Source organism: Meriones unguiculatus, chromosome 8, assembly GCF_030254825.1.
Source record: "Meriones unguiculatus strain TT.TT164.6M chromosome 8, Bangor_MerUng_6.1, whole genome shotgun sequence".
Lineage (NCBI taxonomy): Eukaryota > Metazoa > Chordata > Mammalia > Rodentia > Muridae > Meriones > Meriones unguiculatus.
The window spans coordinates 81,963,924-81,982,116 of NC_083356.1; the positions used below are offsets into that span (position 1 = coordinate 81,963,924).

The 18,193-nt window shown below is 36.6% G+C and overlaps 1 protein-coding gene across 1 annotated transcript in view; it reads right to left on the minus strand.

The window, feature by feature from the left end:
- The window catches only part of Lrp1b (LDL receptor related protein 1B), a 2,037,254-nt gene that overhangs the window by 427,553 nt on the left and 1,591,508 nt on the right, over positions 1–18,193 (minus strand). The window lies entirely within an intron of this gene.

Genomic DNA, 18,193 nt, shown 5'->3' on the forward strand with positions numbered 1-18,193 from the left:
TTATATTTCTGTATTTTAAGGATTACATAATATACTTGGGGGAAGAATTATACCTTATAAGCAAGAAATAAATAATAGTTCAACATTCTTAAAAATGCAAAAACAAAAGTACTAAAATTGTTTATAAATTCCTGAGATTTAGTTTAATAATGTATTTTCATTGAACATTTTAAAACCTCCTTTATATAAATAAAGGATAACCTATCATTTTTCTGAACAATCACTTGTACTTAATTTAAAGTATATATAGCTTAAGTATAGATTACCAGTTTTTTTGAAATTATTTTGTCATAAAAATCATTTAGACATAGAAATATGGACAGATATGTAAAGAAAATTGCTAACACGATAAATTTAGAAATGCAAGGTGCTGTATGCTTAACATCTTTACTAAATTTATTCTGCCCATGATGCTACTGTTTGTGATTTTCAGATGAATAGCATACTTAAATGAAGGGAACATTAATACAATATGATATTAATATACAAATACTCACATTATTCACCTGCCATTGACATTCTGAATTAAATCAGTAATGGGGTGTATAACTGATTAAATATCTACACTGCAAAAAGCACCAGTTCCAGATTTAGAGAGGCACTGCCAGACTGATCACATCATTACACTGCCAAATGCCATCTATCACTTTTACTGAACTTAACGAAGATGGATTACATCCCACAGATGAGATGCAGCATATAAATACTGCCAGGCTGATCTTCATCTGACTTTCCTCCAGAACAGACAAGCAACAAATCAATAATTGAAGAAATCATATTAGAAATTCAATGTTATTCAGTGCCCAGAAGAAATCATGTAGGACAGTACAGCCACAAATGGCCTTAACTCAATGAAACCTGCTAAACCCTGCTTTTCTGTAAAATTGCCCCATTTCCTCTTTAAGCATATTTACTTCATCAGCTTCAATGAAATGAATTCATTGCAATAGTCATCACTAGTGACTTACTATTTCAAAAGAAGACTGGTTTAGCACTAAGAAAACATTTTACAGAAAACCTTCTCTATCAGGTCCAGTATGCCTGTTGACTCAAGCTGCATAGCTCACACTGGTCAAGAATGTTAGTTTTAACCTTACTGCCTTCAAACACTGAAACAAAAGTGAATACCATAAAATATGTGTAAGCAAAGTATTCATACCACAACTTCAGTGTAAATTTAATAGCATTTCTCCATTAAACGTCTGTCTATGTTTCTGTTCATACAATATTCAGCCCTCACCATTTACCTTTTTGGAAAATGCCTGTAAATTGCTTCAATATTCCAAGCATCGGAGGCCTGAATGCTCTCTGTCTGCCGCCTTTGACAACATTATGATAACAAATAGCATGTAGTCAGGACTGTGTGGCAAAGGAGAGAATGATGTCTCACAAGTTGTAAAGCACCCGAGGAAATGCTTTAACATCTACACTGACTTCTAAATGCACCATTAGAACTTTAATTAAGTTTTTACCCTTCCACTGTGCTTCTTGGATGGCCATAAAGTAGGTAATCATTCAGAAAAGAAAGAATGAACCTAAAGAGACAATCATTAGGTATAATAGAGAAAGAATGAGTAAGACAGTGGTTACCATTTTGCTCTAGAAGTAGAGTGGATATTGGTTTTGTATTGGATAATGCCCATACATGAACCTTTTAAATAAATCATTTAATTCTGAAAACAGGTTAAACACTTCCAACACTAAAAATGACTAGCCTGAATTACTATGTGTGCCTCAAAAAGGATGTCTAATTCTTCCCTTCTGATTTTAAGGTTTCCAAAATCAAACATGTAAACAAAAAAATGTGAAAGGCATAAATAGAGTTTCAGTATAGGATAACATGTAGTTTTTAAACACATCTTTGAAACACATTCAACAAAAGATGAAGACAAGGCATAACGTTCCCCATTGGCAGATCAGCTTTTAAATGAAAAGGTAAATGTTGATTTTATTTTCTCAGATAAGCAGAGGAGATGAGATCTGTTCCCAAACTCTACAAATACACAGGTTGGGGTGACCCCAGAGTGTTTCTTTCTCTGTTCTAGCTATCCCTAGGCCTAGGCCTGAAAGCTCTTAGTCTCCGAACAATCTAATGTCTTCTGTCACCCAAACCTTGAAGGCTTCAACTTCCAGCTTCTAACCTAGACCTAGAAAGTTTCAGCCTCTGAGACTTATTGCTGAATTAACTCACCCTTTCCAGCTCTTTCTTTACTGTGGCTGGCTGGTTCAATTCAGTTGGTTCTTGCCCAAACAAGCTCCTCTCTAAGCCTGTTAATTCAGTCTGGCTGCTGACTGAAATGCTCTGCTTGGCCTCAAACTAACCTTGGCAATATGTTCTAATCATCTGGCCCCTTCTCACTCTCTGGCTTGTTCTCTCTGTAACCTGTCTCTGTAAAACTGTCCTAGTAAAACTGCCACACACACTCCTCCTCTTTCTTTTCCTCCTCTTCTCTTCCTCCCACTACTACTACCGCTACAACAACTACTACTACTCTCTCTCTCTGTGCTGTTCTCTTTTCCAGTCTATTATTATTAACAATTTACTCACTTTGTATCCCAGTTGTAGCCCCCTCCCACCTCTCTTCCTGGTGCCTTCGTCCTCCATTTCTCGCTCTCCCTCCCTAATCCTTCTTCTTTACCCCACTGATAGGGGAAGTCCTCCTGCCCCTTCTTGGTCCTTCTATATCCCCCTTCTTCCATAAGACTCCCTGAGCTCTATCCAAAGTTTGGCTGTGAATTTGTGCATCTGCTTCGATCCCCTGCTGGGTGGAGTCTTTTAGAGGACATCTGTGGTAGACTCTCATCCTGTTTCCTCTCTTCTACTGCTTCCAGTGTCTATCCTGTTTTCCCTTCTGAATGAGAATTAAGCACCTTCCTTAGGGATGTTCTTGTCATTTAGCTTCTTTAGGTCTGTAGATTTTAGTATATTTATCCTTTATAATATGGTTAATATCCACTTACAAGTGAGTCTATACCATGTGTGTCTCTCTGCTTCAGGGATAAGTGCCCCCTCTTTCCTGTGCAGTTCTCATGACAGTTGGGCATACCCTATCTCTGATTCATTCCGTCAGATTTTTCTCTCATTCATCACTTTGTCTGCACCTCCACTAGACTCCACTTTCCACCATAACAGCTTCCTTCTATAAACTAAACTTACTTTCATTGTTTGGGAATAAAAGTTTGTACTAAGGCGTGTCTGTATTCCAGGCAGATCATACTGTAATTCATGGCTTGTCTGCATTCCAGCTGGATCACATAGACCTAGAAGGTCTTTAGATGTGGTATCTTGACAGAGCGGCCATGCTGCTAGAATAAAATTCTTCTACATCTAAGCATGTTTGTCATCTCTGGATTTATTGCTTTTATCCATACCTTTTCAGTTTTACTGTGATGATTAGATAATTCCATGTGTCATTAACTTCTGATAATTTGAATTTTGTATGTTTCCTTATGATAAACTTAATTCCATATGATTTATTTAATAAGAATCTACAGCTTCAAATAACTTATTTGAAAAAACTAAATAAGATCAAAACTTTTGTGTGTGTACATGAGACACAAATACAGATGTGTGCACCCACAAAAAGAGACAGAGAGACAAAGAGAACATATGTTGGCTATAGATGAAATATCATACATAACCTTTCTTGTCTTTTCTCACTCACTACCTACCTGATATTGAATTTAGTGTTGTAATCTGCTTAAACTTTATAGTCCCTCCTTTGAGAGATACTTCAGTTCTTAGCATAATTATGACTTTCCATTTTTAAAAAATTAATTATTATTATCATTTTATTTTTATTAATTAGTTTATTCACTTTTTATCTCAGCTATAGCTCCCTCCCCCCTCCAAATCTCATCTTTTCTCCTTCTTCTTCTCCTATGTCCACCCCTCAGTCCAATGATAAGGGAAGTCCAACTCCCCTTTCATCTGACTCTCGTCTATCAGGTCTTATCAGGACTGGCTGCATTGTCTTCCTCTGTGGATTGGTAAGGCTGTTATCCCCACCACAGGTGGAAGTGATCAAAGAGCCAGCCATTGAGTTCATGTCAGAGAGAGTCCCTGTTCCCATTACTCGGGAATCCTCTTGAACATTGAGCTGCCATGTGCTACATCTGTGCAGGAGTTGTAGGTTATCTCCATGCATGATCCTTTTTTGGACTATCAGTCTCACAAAAGACCCGTGTGCCCAGATTATTTTTTTACAATTTATTCACTACTTATGCCAGTTGTGCTCCCTCCCTTGTCTCCTCCCAATCCCACCCTCCCTCCCTCTTCTCCCTTTCTTCCCTTATATCTCACCCTAGCCCATCAGGTCTCATCAGGACTGGCTGCATTGTCTTCCTCTGTGGCCTGGCAAGACTGCACCCCCCAGGGGAAGGTGATTAGAGAGCCTGCCACTGAGTTCATGCCAGAGACAGCCCTTGCTAGGGATCCCACTTGGAGACAGAGTCTATGGGTTACGTCTCAGGAGGGATTTTAGGTCCTCTCCATGCATGGTCCTTGGTTGGGGTATCAATCTCTGCAGGGCTCTTAGGGCCCAAGTTTTGGCTCTCCTTAGATGCTTACGAATGCAAAAAAGCATTTGACAAATTCCAACACCCATTCATGTTTAAAGTTTTAGAGAGATCAGGGATACAAGGTACATACCTAAACATAGTAAAGGCAACATACAGCAAGCCTATAGGCAACATCAATGCCGTTGATGGAGAGAAAGTAAAATCAACCCCGTTGAAATCAAGGACAAGGCAAGGATGCCCACTCCATATTTCTTCAACGTGGTACCTGAAGTCATAGCTAAGTAATAAGACAAATAAAGGAGATTGAGGGAATACAAATAAGAAAGAAAGAGGCCAAAGTATCACCATTTGCTGATGACATGATAGTATATTTGAGAGACCCTTAAAATTCTACCAGAGAACTCCTTCAGGTGATAATCGCATTCAGCAAAGTGGCTGGATACAAAATTCACTCCCCCGCCTCAAAAAAAATCAGTAGCCCCCTGAATGTAAAAGACAAACAGGCTGGGAAAGAATTTAGGGAAACACCCTTCATAAATAAAATAAATGGCCTTAGTATGACTCTAATCAAGCAAGTGAAAGACCTATATGAAAAAACTTAAAGTCTCTGAAGAAAGTGATTGAAGAAGATATCAGAAGATGGAAAGATTTCCCATGTGCATGGATCAGTAGCATTAATATATTGAAAATGGCCATTCCGCCAAAAGCAATCTACAGATTCAATGTTATTCTGATTAAAATACCAACACAATTCTTCATAGAACTTGAAAGAACAATTCTCAATTTCATATGGAAAACAACAACAAAAACAGAATTCCTGAAACAATCTTGTACAGTAAAAGATCTTCTTGAGGTATCTCCAACCTTGATATCAAGCTGTAGTATAGAGAAACAGTAATAAAAACTGTATGGTACTGGTAAAGAAACAGGCTGGAGGATCAATGGAATCAAATAGAAGACCCCAAAATAAATCCACACATGTATGGACACCTGATTTTTGACAAAGAAGCCAAAACCATGCAATGGAAAAAGGATAGCATCTTCAACAAATGGTGCTGGCCTAATTGGATGTCTACATGTAGAAAATATAAATAGACCCATATTTATCACCCTGCACAAAACTAAAGTTCAAGTGGATCAAAGACCTCAACATAAAACCAGACACACTAAACCCGTTTGAAGAAAAAGTGGGGAAAAGCATGGAACTCACTGGCACAGGACATAACTTCCTGAACAGAACACCAACAGCACAGTATCTAAGGCTCCTCTTTTAACACCTACTGTTGCTTTTAGTGTATCATAATCTTAGCATATCAGAAACCATTTTACCTCCCAGTTCTGATCTTGAGTATGAGGCGAAATTAAGTTTGAGTTTCCAGGCTCTACATGCCTGAGTACAGGATACAAGTCAATAGTTCAATGATTGCTGCTTAGAATAAAACAATAGATGATAAATGTGTGTTCTGCTTGAATGAAAGATAAATGTATGTTCTGTTACAGGTAAGATTGCTACATTGTGCTATGTTCATTACTCTCAGAAAGCTGGAAAGCCCCCAAGAGCTCTCCTACCCTAAATCGCAGCCAACCAATTTATACTCCTTTGTATAGTTATCTAGATACAACACAATACACTTGGAACAATACTGATTATATTTAGCTAGTGAAAGTGATGTAATGCTGCCCTCCTCATTTCCTAAACCCAGTTACCCGGTTGTTACCTGGTTATGGCTTTTCATATTTAAAAAATCTGTCTTAGAAACAGACTGGCATCATAGTCTGACTCCCAAGTCCAGACTATGGCTCTGGTAGGTCAGTTTTTGTTCAGTGTTCAATAAACTTTAATCAGTTTAAATATGGTGTATGAGTGGTCAGTATGTACCTGTCCCTAAACCTGTAACAACTGAATATCTCCAGAATGGGAATCCACAGGCTAACAATGATTAAGGGATCAACCTTGGTTTGACACCCAATGCGGGGATTAGAAATGATCCTCACCTATCATGACATTTTTGTGGATTCCAAAGATTGAATTCAGACCTTCATGTTTGCAAGGCTAATTTACTGACAGAAATTTTTTCAACCCTCCTAAAATAAATCATCGAACAATAACATTCACATACTTTAAAATGTCATATCTGTTATCTTCACACTAAGAGTCTGAGAAGAGGGTCCTGAGACTAAGGTAGACGGATATCTACACGTTCAAGGCCAGACTGGTCTGCAAATCAAGTCCAGGACAGGCAGGCCTATATAGAGAAACCCTGTCTTGAAAACAAACAAACACACAAACAAAAAACAACAATTACAAAAAACGGGTTACTGAGGCGATGGGGAGATGACTCCATGGGTAAATGTGCTTGATGCTCAAGCATGAGAACTAAAGTTTGAACTTTTGTAAAATGCCAAGCATGGTTATTCACATCTGCAATCCCAGTATTGGTGGCCAGAGACAGGCAGTGTCAGCCTAGATAAAATCTTAATCTTCCAGTTCAGTGAGACCCTGGCTCAAGACAATAAGGAGAAGAGTTCTAAAAGAAGACATCCACGATCTAGCTTTAGCCTCTGCATTGTACACACATATGCAGGTATCGTACACACAAACCACCACAACCACACATATGAAAAAAAGTCTTCTTTTTGATAAGATTCCCTGAACTCTGCCCAAAGTTTGGCTATGAGTCTCAGCCTCTGCTTCGATACCTTGATCAGTAGAGTCTTTCAGTGGCTGTCTGTGGTAGGCTCCTGTCTTGTTCCCTGTTTTCTCCTGCTTCTGATGTTTATCATGTTTGTCCTTGAAGGACAGGAGATCAAAAAAGAGACCAACAGAGCCCACCCCCCAAAAAAAAAAACTAAGCCCAGGGGGCCCTGTAGAGATCAATACCCCAACCAAGGACAATGTATGGACAGGACCTGAAACTCCTGCTCAGATGAAGCCCATAGACTCAGTATCCAAGTAGGGGTCCCTAGTAAGGAGAACAGGGGCTATCTCTGATATGAACTCAGTGGCCTGCTCTTTGATCACCTCCCCCTGGGGGATGCAGCCTTGCCAGGCCGCAGAGAAAGACAATGCAACTAGTCCTGATGAGACCTGATAAACTAGGGTCAGATATAAGGGGAGGAAGACCTCCCCTACCAGTGAACTAGGGAAGGAGCATGATGGGAGAAGAGGGAGAGAGCCACAGCTGGGATACAAATTGAATAAATTGTAATAAACGCTAATAAAAAAACAAAAACTTCTGTGAACATAAAAAAAAAAGAGCTTCTTTTTTGTAAAGAACTAATACATTTACTTCATTATTCTCAGGGATTAGGTTTAGCTCCTACAGAGAAATAAGTCTGTGACATGGAAATCTTTTCTATTTCTATCTAGATATCCAAGTCTATCCAGGAGGCAAATAGGCTGCCTGTATAATGTCACAAGTTTTGGGGTCAGAACCCAGAAAGCTCTTTATGCACCTCATCCTCCTACTCTTACAGGCCAAGCACAGCTTGGAACTGTAGCATTATTTACTAGTTTTCTGTGCTACTTAGACCTGATACTGTCATTTTTAGCATTTGTGACACCATTTCTCCACTATGATATATGTAGCAAACATATCTCAAACATCCAGGATAAACATTGAGATAAAAGACATAGATAGCACATTAAAAGAAATTTAAAAACATCCTGGCAAAAATTATCTAGGAAATCTGAAAATTAAAAAGATAAAATTGAAGAATAATAGGAATAAAGAATGGAGAAGGAACCAATATCATAGGCACAGAATATGCTTTCAACTGTGGAAGAAAATTTCTCTAACCTAAAGGAGATGTCTATCAAGGAACAAGATGCATACAGAATACAAAACAGACTGGAACAGAAAAGAATTCCCTCAGAAAATAATCATCAAAACACTAAATGCACAAAACAAGGAATGAATATTAAAAGTTGCAATGGACAAAGAGTAAGTAACATACAAAGGCAGATATTGGAGTAAGACCTGGCTTCTCAATGCAAAAGACCTAGAGAGGTGTTCTATAGACTCTAAGAAATAACTGAGGCCAGCCCAGACTATTATATCATGCAAACCTTTCTAGCACAACAACAAGATAGTCCACACACACACACACACACACACACACACACACACACACAAAACAAACAAACAAAAATATAAGGAATACCTATCTATAAATACAGCCCTACAAAAAACACCAAAGAAAGACTTTAGCAACACACAGAAAACACCAAAAAAAATTTCAGGACAGGAAGTCAAAAGATGGGAAACATACTACATACACACATGCACACACATACATACACACACACACACACACACACACACTATCAGCACAAAATAAAATGAATCAACACAGCTCATTGATCTCTCAACATCAATGGTCTCAGTTTCCCAGTAAAAAGATACAGATTCTCAGAACTTGAAAATAAGATCTATGCTTCTATTGCATTCATGAATCATCAAGGACAGATATCACCTCAGGGTTAAAAAAAAATAGAAAAAGATATTCCAAGCAAATGGATCTGGGAAACAAGTTGGTGTAGCAATTTCAGTATCTGACAAAACAGAGTTCAAACCAAAATCAATCAAAAGGGAATGATCTTACATACACATCTAAGGGAAAAATCGACCAAGATGACATTGCATTTATTAACATCTATACACCAAACACAAGTGAAACCAACCGAGGTCATAAAATAATCACTACCACGCTGAAATCACGTGTTGATCTTCATCATAGTGGTAGACTTCAATATCCCGAATGCAAGTCATTCTCACACAATCTAAGCAAACAAATAAAAGATATCACAAACCAAATGAACCTAATACAATATTTCACCTAATTACATACACACAAAATTATATCTTTTTTTTTTGTAGCACCTCATGAAACTTTCTCCAAAACTGACTACATACTCAGATACAAAGAAAGTCTTGACAGATACAAAAAAATTTAAAATAGCATCCTTCATCATATCTGACCACAACAGATTAAAGCTGGATATCAATACCCATAGAAACAACCTAAAGCTTACAAATTCATGGGAACTAACTCCTGCTATTGAATGAAAAATTGCTTAAAAAGGAAATTAAATGTTTTCTAGTGAAAGACCTGTATGAAAAAAAAAAATCCTTCAAGTCCCTGAAGGAAGAAATTGAAGAAGATATCAGAAGATGGAAAGATCTCCCATGTTCATTTGTCAGTAGGATTAACAGCCTTCAATGGCTGAAAATGGCTGTCCTACCAAAGGCAACCTACAGATTCAATACAATTTCCATCAAAATACCCAAACAGTGTTTACAGAACTTGAAAGAACAGTTCTCAATTTCACATGAAAACAAAACAAAACAAAACAAAACAAAACAAAACAAAACAAAACAAAAAACCTCAGAATAGCTAAAACAATGGTGTATAATAGAAGATCTCCTGGAGGTGCCTTATTCCTGACCAAGCTGTACTACAGAGCAACAGTAATGAAAACTGCATGGTGCTGGCATAGAAACAGAATGGTGGATCAATGGAATTGAATAGAAGACCCAGAAATAAAATACACACCTACGGAAACTTGATTTTTGACAAAGAAGCCAAAACCATACACTAGAAAAAAAAGACAGCATCTTCAATGAATGGTGCTGGTCTAACTCTATGTCCACATGTAGAAAAATGCAATTATACCCCTATTGTATTTCAGTTCAGCTTACAAAGCAAATTCAGAGCTACCAGCACAAAGAAATTATGTTTGTAATGCACAAAAAACTATGTGTGTGTGTGTCTGTGTGGTGTGTGTGTGAAACACAGCACATTACTCCTATCTATGGGAGTGCAACTGACTACTGATCTTTTCTGGAGAGTCTGGTTTCATTTTTACATTTAATATTTTTACTTAATCATTTTATAAAGATAAAAAGAAAACAGTGGTAGTTATAATACCTGTGCTAGTATGCTATGTGCAAATTGCTCAGAGATGAGACTGCTTTCCTATGGCAATATGGTAGAGGCAAAAGTGACAAGGGAGTAGCCAAGCTTCCACCTCCATGGTTACTTAACTCCTTAGAGAGAGTTTTTGTAAAAATTAATATATGCTAAATGGTGGTTCCTTCAGTGTTATTCATGGTGCAAAAGCATCACTGGAGTTCTACAACTCCTCCAGCTTAGAGACTTTCCAGGTTGTACCTTAATCAGTCAGGGTTTTCTACAGTAATAGAACTTTTAATCTATCTATCTATCTATCTATCTATCTATCTATCTATCTATCTATCATCTATCTATCCATCTATCCATCCATCCACCATCTGTCTATCTAAGTGAGTTAACCCAGAATCACAAAGATAAAATGGTAACCATTCACTTATATGTGGTTATTAGTTGTAAGTCAATGATAACCAAGCTATAATCCATAGAACTACAGATTTATTGGAATGGCTTACAGGATATAGTCCAGCTAATCCAACAAATAACTGGCTGTGAAACAATGTTCATGAGCATGGTAGTTGCTCATGCAACAATGATGGATATCTCAGCTGGTCTTCCGTATATGCTGGAAGATCAAAGAAGTAGGCTCTAATGCTGGTGAAGGAAGATGTATTAGCAAGGCATGGTCACGCAGGCAAAGAGCAAAATCTTCCTTCTTCTATGTCCTTAAACAGATTTCATCAGAAGGAATGGCACAGATTAAAGGTGTGTCTTCTTACCTCAAGATCTAAAGCATGCTATCTTCCAGCCTCACAATCAAGATCAGTGTTGAGTGCCTTCTTACCTCAAAGGTGTGGACTAGATGTGAATTCATCTACTTCAAACCAAGAAAAAAAAATCTCTCACAAGTGAACCTTCCATTTCTGGAGTGTAGTTCCTTGCAGATGCAGTCTAGCTGACAACCAAGAATAGCCATAAAGTAAGCAACAATTAGAGTATTAACAACTTAGTTAGATGTCCCTAGTGTGTAATTTATTTTATGGACCTTTTTAGGATACTTTATAAATAAGCGGGAAGAACCAGGCTGTGAGTTTGGGTTTCACCATGTAAATAGTAAAATAAATAAATAAATAAAAAACCCCAAAAAACAAAACAAAACAAAACAAAACAAAACAAAACAAAAAACCATGGTAACTTAATTAAAAAATAAGAAATAATTGAAAAGAAAAGTAAACAATATGTATGGTGGAATTACACTTGCCACTCTAACTTTGGATAGGCTAAGGAAGGAAAGACTCCTGCAATTTGAAGGCTACTCTGGGATACATAGTTCTATTTACATGAGTATGAGCTGTAGAGTATGAACATACCTTAAGAGAAAAACAAAAAACAAAACAAAGCAAAAAAAAAAAAAAAAAAAGAAAAAGAAAAAAACATGATTCTACTTACAAATGCCATTGAAAAAACTAATCCATAATTAGATATCCAGAGATTTAGAATAATCAGGAGGGAATGTGGAGAGAAATTTTGAGATTATAGGACACAAAGAAGTTACAAGTTATATGATCTAATTTACATTGTAAAGGCAGTGAGTAATAGCAGTATTCAGGGTTTTTGCTAAATTAGGAAACAAAACAAAAACATGAGTGATTGCTTTTCTTAGAATAGGAGAAAAGTTCAACACATTGAGAAATGAGTTTTCTCCTAGAAAGTGGAAGTCACAAAGGCAAAACACTAGGCTAAAATGTAGAGAAACCAGTACACAGTGCGAATGAACACAGCCAAGGTCACTTGCTCAGTATCACAAGCCGCAGGTGTGACCAGAAAGGAGAGGTTTCAGTATGAACCTTGCTTCTTTCCTGGAGTTGGGGTTCGCTGTGTTCAATGGAGGAACTCTTTTCACCCAGAGATTTGCCACATTTGCTCGGTGAATTACTCAGAGGATCTCTACTACCTTCTTGCACTTCACAAATAAGATGGACCCCACAGTGTTCAGAAAGGAAGGAGAGCAACCACCAGAAATCACTCCGGGAGTATTCTGTTAATGGCGTAATCTGCATGAGATAAAGCTTTTCTGGAATCTAACCCAAGTGTTGAGAAGGAAAATGCCCGTCCCTCCTAACCTGATCATCCTCTTACCGAAGAAGCACTAGTAACAGTCACACCTCTGAAGCAGAACCCATCAAAAACCAGCTTATTTCAGTATAATGACATGGTATAATGGTTTCATAGCAGCATGCTCTTCCACAACATTAAGGAAACGAGGAGCAAAACAGTAGAGTGACAATGTGGTTTCTTAGATCTACGAGGGCTACAAGGCTCAGACTATGCTTAAGAAGTGGGTATTAAAGAAACCTGAAGACAACAGACGATTAGAAATATAAGAACAGTAAAGAAAAGCACAGCTACAGATACCAAAAAACACGAAAACATTGAAACATCATTCATAAACCCTCACACGAAGGGTCAACTTACATTATTCTGTTCCTATACCCGACACCTGATATCTAACCAGAATAAGAACAAAACCAAACGAAACCAAACCAAACAACCAACCAAACAAACCCAAAACCAATTTGCATGGCATGGTTAAATACAAGAAAAACTACCAAAGATAGAGATCATGCATCAATCAGATAGAGAGGCAGAGATTTGGGGGTCAGACTACCACTAGTTTAAAACATTCCAGAAGAGTAAACACAGGACAAAATCTTAAAGACTAATTAAAAGTTAAAGACAAGAACAGTGCAACACTCATTAAGACTGTTTTGATATATTTGAACTAAGAATATTTTCTATGCTAAAATACAATCATAAAAATAAGAAAGCTGGGAATGAATTTTTGCAAATTGTTGCATATTTTCTAATGCCAGAAATATACATTACTGAATAAAAATAAGAAGCAGACAAAACTGTTTGAAGTAAAATGACAGAATTCTCCAAAACTGACAGGAAAAACAAACAAAGGTTCAGAAAACTTACAGAAGACAAGATACTTAAACATAAACAGGGAAAGTATACAAAGTTAGGAAACAGCATCATAGGCTATCACATCACTCAAATGGAACCAGACCCAGACAGGAAATTCTGAAAGCAGCAAAGACAAAATCACTTAACTGTAGAACAACACAGGTGAAAAGTATGCATCATATCTGTCATTAAAACCGTATAAGTATCAGAATATGGTGCAAAATTTTAATGTGCTGACAGAAAAATCAATGTACCAGCAGAGAATTCCAAATTCGGGAAGTTAGTCTTCAAAACTAAAGGCGAAATACAATCTTTCTTGAGAAAATAAAAGCTAAGGGAATTCATTGAAAATGAATTTGTTCAAAAGTTGTAGAAACAATTTCTTCAGAGAGATAGAACATGAGAAAAGTTTCAATGCAAAACTAAGTAATGTACAAGTGTTTGAAAATGAAGAAAGAGTACAAAATTTTAATTTCATGTGTACTGATTTTTAATATACTTGATATTTTTTCAGTTGTGATCATTAAATGCCTTTTTATTTGTTTCATTTTTCGTTGTTATTGTTTTTATGGAAATATAGGAATTATCAGAAGTTGGAAAATTACAAAATATCCAGAGCAACATTGAAAGAAGAAATGTTCTTTCATAATATTAAACAGGGTAACTTGGCCTGTTTCTGAGATCTTGCCCATGTGTGTCCCTAGAACATATCTTCCAATGTCAAAGCTGTCTTTGTTCCCAACACCCAGACTTATTCTGAAGACCTGTCAAGATCCCTGCATCTATCCTAGAAAGATAAGTGGAAAAATCACCCAAATATTTAGGGACTGAATAGCATATGATTCAATAAAACATACTTCAATGCAGAAGGCCCTAGAAAAATTACAGAATACTCTGGACTAACTAAAAATAATATAAATTATTCAAATATGAAAATGCAACAAAAGTGATATTTAAACAAAAATTATTGTAGCAAACAAATAAGAAACAGTGGTTTTCAGTTTATTTAATAACATGATCCTATCATATGTTGCCTACAAGAAACTCACATTAAATAGACAGACATAGATAAATTAAAAGTAAAAAAAAGATGGATAAAATGTGTACCCTACCAGTACACCTAAGGGAACTGGAACACTTTAATTACTTCAGATGAAGTACATCTTAGAACAATAAACATTATCAGGGATATCACTCTCACTATATAAAGATAAAGAAATCATGTCCCCAAGAAGACATAACCCTGAATCTATTAGAGTCTAACAAAGAACTAGAAAATACATGAGTGCAGACTTACTACTGCAGTGAGAAACAGACACTATTATGACAGCTGAAGATTTCAGTGCCCCTCTTGTGGTATTTGATACATCAAATGGGCAATATAAATCACGAAGGGTAGAATTTTCCTGAGAAGCACCATCAATCAGATTGATCTGACATTTACAGAATACTTCAACTGAAGCATCAAACATACTTGTCTTATCTCACATAGAAAATTTATTTAAATTGAGAACATTCTGTGCTGTGATACACAGCTGAAAATTTTCAAATAATCAAACTCAGAATAAGTTTGTTCCCAGACCACAATGGAATTAAATAGGAAATTAGTAACAGAAAAAAAAAAAAAACTGAAAAATCCCCAAATATTTGGATATTACAGAACATATTACAGATTTGTGAGATGTCTGTAAAACAGGAAGACATGGGGTCAAATTCTCTGCACCTATAAAAAAGTTGGGCATGACAGTACATGCTTGTAACTCATCTGTAAACAAACAAACAAAAACATAAACAAAACAAAACAAAACAAAAAACAGCAAGGACCCAGGAGCGAGCTAGCTAGCACCAAGCTTAGCTAAAAGGGGGGATTTCAAATTTCAAAAAATAATCTGTCATAAATATGTAAGGCGAAGGAGAGAAAAGCATACATGGTCCCTCTTCCCTTCATATGTGGATGGACAGATATGTGCATTTACACATAGTGTCAATTTACCACTGTAGATACAACAAAATTTTTGCATAATTGATAAACAACGCCTCTAGTAAATATCCAGCTAGCTCAACACTGGATGTATAAATTCATGAACAGGAGACACAACATAAATCTCTTAGGACAGGTCCAAGTGTGTCTTCACGAACATGAGCATGGGTGGTCGGCTTGTCATTGTGTAGAACTGTGTTATGGTTTTTGCATAGCAACTGTCTCCAAAAATATACTGGATAAAAACCAGCAAGAGTAATTTTACATAAAATTCTTTATAATCACCTCAGCCCTGTCTTACTACTAGTGAATAGTACCAATAATCATAAATCATATTGACATGGGTGTGTGACGTTGGGATACAGGGAATGGTGCATTATATTCATGGCTCTCTCAATTTTTAACAAGCACTTGCTGATCCTGAGCACAAGCAGCCGATACTATTTGAAGGACGTTCTGCAGCACACAAACTCGATACCTCTCAAGCCATCTAGATCAAGACTAGTTTCTGAGAAATAGCCACAGCCAAGAAAAAAAAAAAATGGTAACGGAAATATATGGCATAAAAACAAAAGGAAATCTAAGGAAAACATGGACTTTTGTTAATAAAAGCATATCTTGCTTTGGCATCATTCATTTTTTGTAATTAATGAACGAAGCTAATAAACTTTTGTTAACTCAGAGTTTAAAACATAAGTGTTCTGAGATTTAGATTGTACATCTCAGATGTGGTGGTAACACACTTCTTCATCTCTTGAGGCTTTAAGTTTTACCCTCTAAAACTAAGATGCAGAAAAGAGTTGTGCCTGAAGAGGTACATGTCAGATAAATGCCCCGAGGAGTTTTGTGTAGAACGCTGCGGTCTGAAGAATATAAAAAATGAAGGTGATTTTTAACACAGCAAGAAGGATGTCAAAAAGATTTTTCTATTAAGAAAGAAAGATTTGACTGAAATTGATGTTAAGAGAAATACCATAGGAAACCAAATTTCAAATATCTATTTTTTTATCATTAATATTCATTGCTGTCCTACACTAGTTGGGCATATTTTGAATGAATAAAGGCTACAGTTCTTGCCATTGGATTGTCACTTTGCTGAACGTAGGGCAGAAGTCATTGGTCTTCATCATGAAAGCACTTTTAAGATTACATCCTTGTATTGCCTTGAATGGCATGTTTAGCCACCTGGAGTTGAAGACGAACATATTCACATATTCTATAACAAACATGACCTTTATTATAACTGATAGCACCTTCCTTGGGAGAGTTACTAGTTGCCCCCAAGTATATGGCGTAAATAAGTAAAGAAAAATGGGACCCATACATTTTGTTGTCTGTAATGTGGACATATATATCTGGGAGAAGACAGGTAAGACATCTGCACAGTAATTTAATAGGATTGACTCCCTAGAGCCGACCATGAAATGACTTATTGTGTACAATAAATCATCAGATCTTGGTCTATCCTTTACATGAATCTATATTTTTTGTGTGTCATTCTTAGTAATCTACGCTTTCTCACCACCTTAGTCATTTATTTAAGGAGTGATGATGGCAGGTACTTTAACAGAATTGAGACAAATTTAGACCCACTGTGAAAAGCTATACTCCCTGGCAGCCAATGTTTTGCAAATAAGTAGTACTAAGCCAGGACTCTTGCTATCAATATATTAGCTGAAAGTAGGAGCTTTGTGAGAAACTTTGAAAAGTAATCTTTCCCAATTGAAGAAACCAATTCAAGACTGTACCTGTAAAAAAAAACCCTCAATTTTTTAAATAAAGTTTCTGGAGTTGTTGATATGAGAGAACCAATGTCTTTGGCAGATTACCTACACCAGTGTAGGTACTCATTACAAAATTGATTCCTACTCAGCATACTTCCATGGGCCAGTATTCTCCTGAGAACAAGTATTAACTGTGCTGCACAACACATATTGAAAATACCAGAAAGATCACTTTTGGACACAAATCATGACTACTGTTAAATTGTTTATTTTAGGCTGCTATATTAATGTATTTACCTTTATGAGCATGAGTTATTTTTATAACATCAGGTTTCCTCCTAATGACATATGTGAAAAGCACGCCTGAATTTCAAATACATTACTAATATACTTAGAGGTTTTTTTCTGATCTATATAACATGTTTCCTGTACATTAGAAGGTGGTATAAGCTCTTCAACAAGCAAATGGCCTTCATGATACAACCATTTTTCCACCACATAAAACTTATTTTGGAGTTCAAAGCTTTTCTCTATTGGCTATGGGTTCAACTATATAATACCATGGAACACAGATGGGAGCCAGTACCGGATATTATTGAATAAAACCTAGATATAGCATCCTTGCAGCTTCGTGGAGAGTAGAGTGCACCAGTCAGCTGCTGTTGCATGGCTTGGTTTTTGTCTTAGCTTTTTTTCTTAGCTCCGTAAGAGCCAGTAAAAATCAGACATTGCCGAAGATTACTAACAACATCTCTAAAATTAATTCTCGATTACATATGATTAAAGCAACAGCATTTGACATTCCTCTTTCAGAAAAGAAGCTATAGATGCCATCTTAACTAAGCCTGCTTCTTAATGATTGCTAGAGAAGTTTGTGGCTCTTCATAGCGGCAATACCCCAGAGAGGGTAATGAGTCCTGATATATTTAATAATGGCAAGTTTTCTTCATACCTTTACAGGAAGTTATCGTTTTCTCAATGTCATGTTGTAAAGCAATTTTGACAAAACTTTGGTCACTGTAAGGTGTCAGATATACGCAGTCATTTTAATACTCTAAAGTGTATTATGATGTGCATATTTACA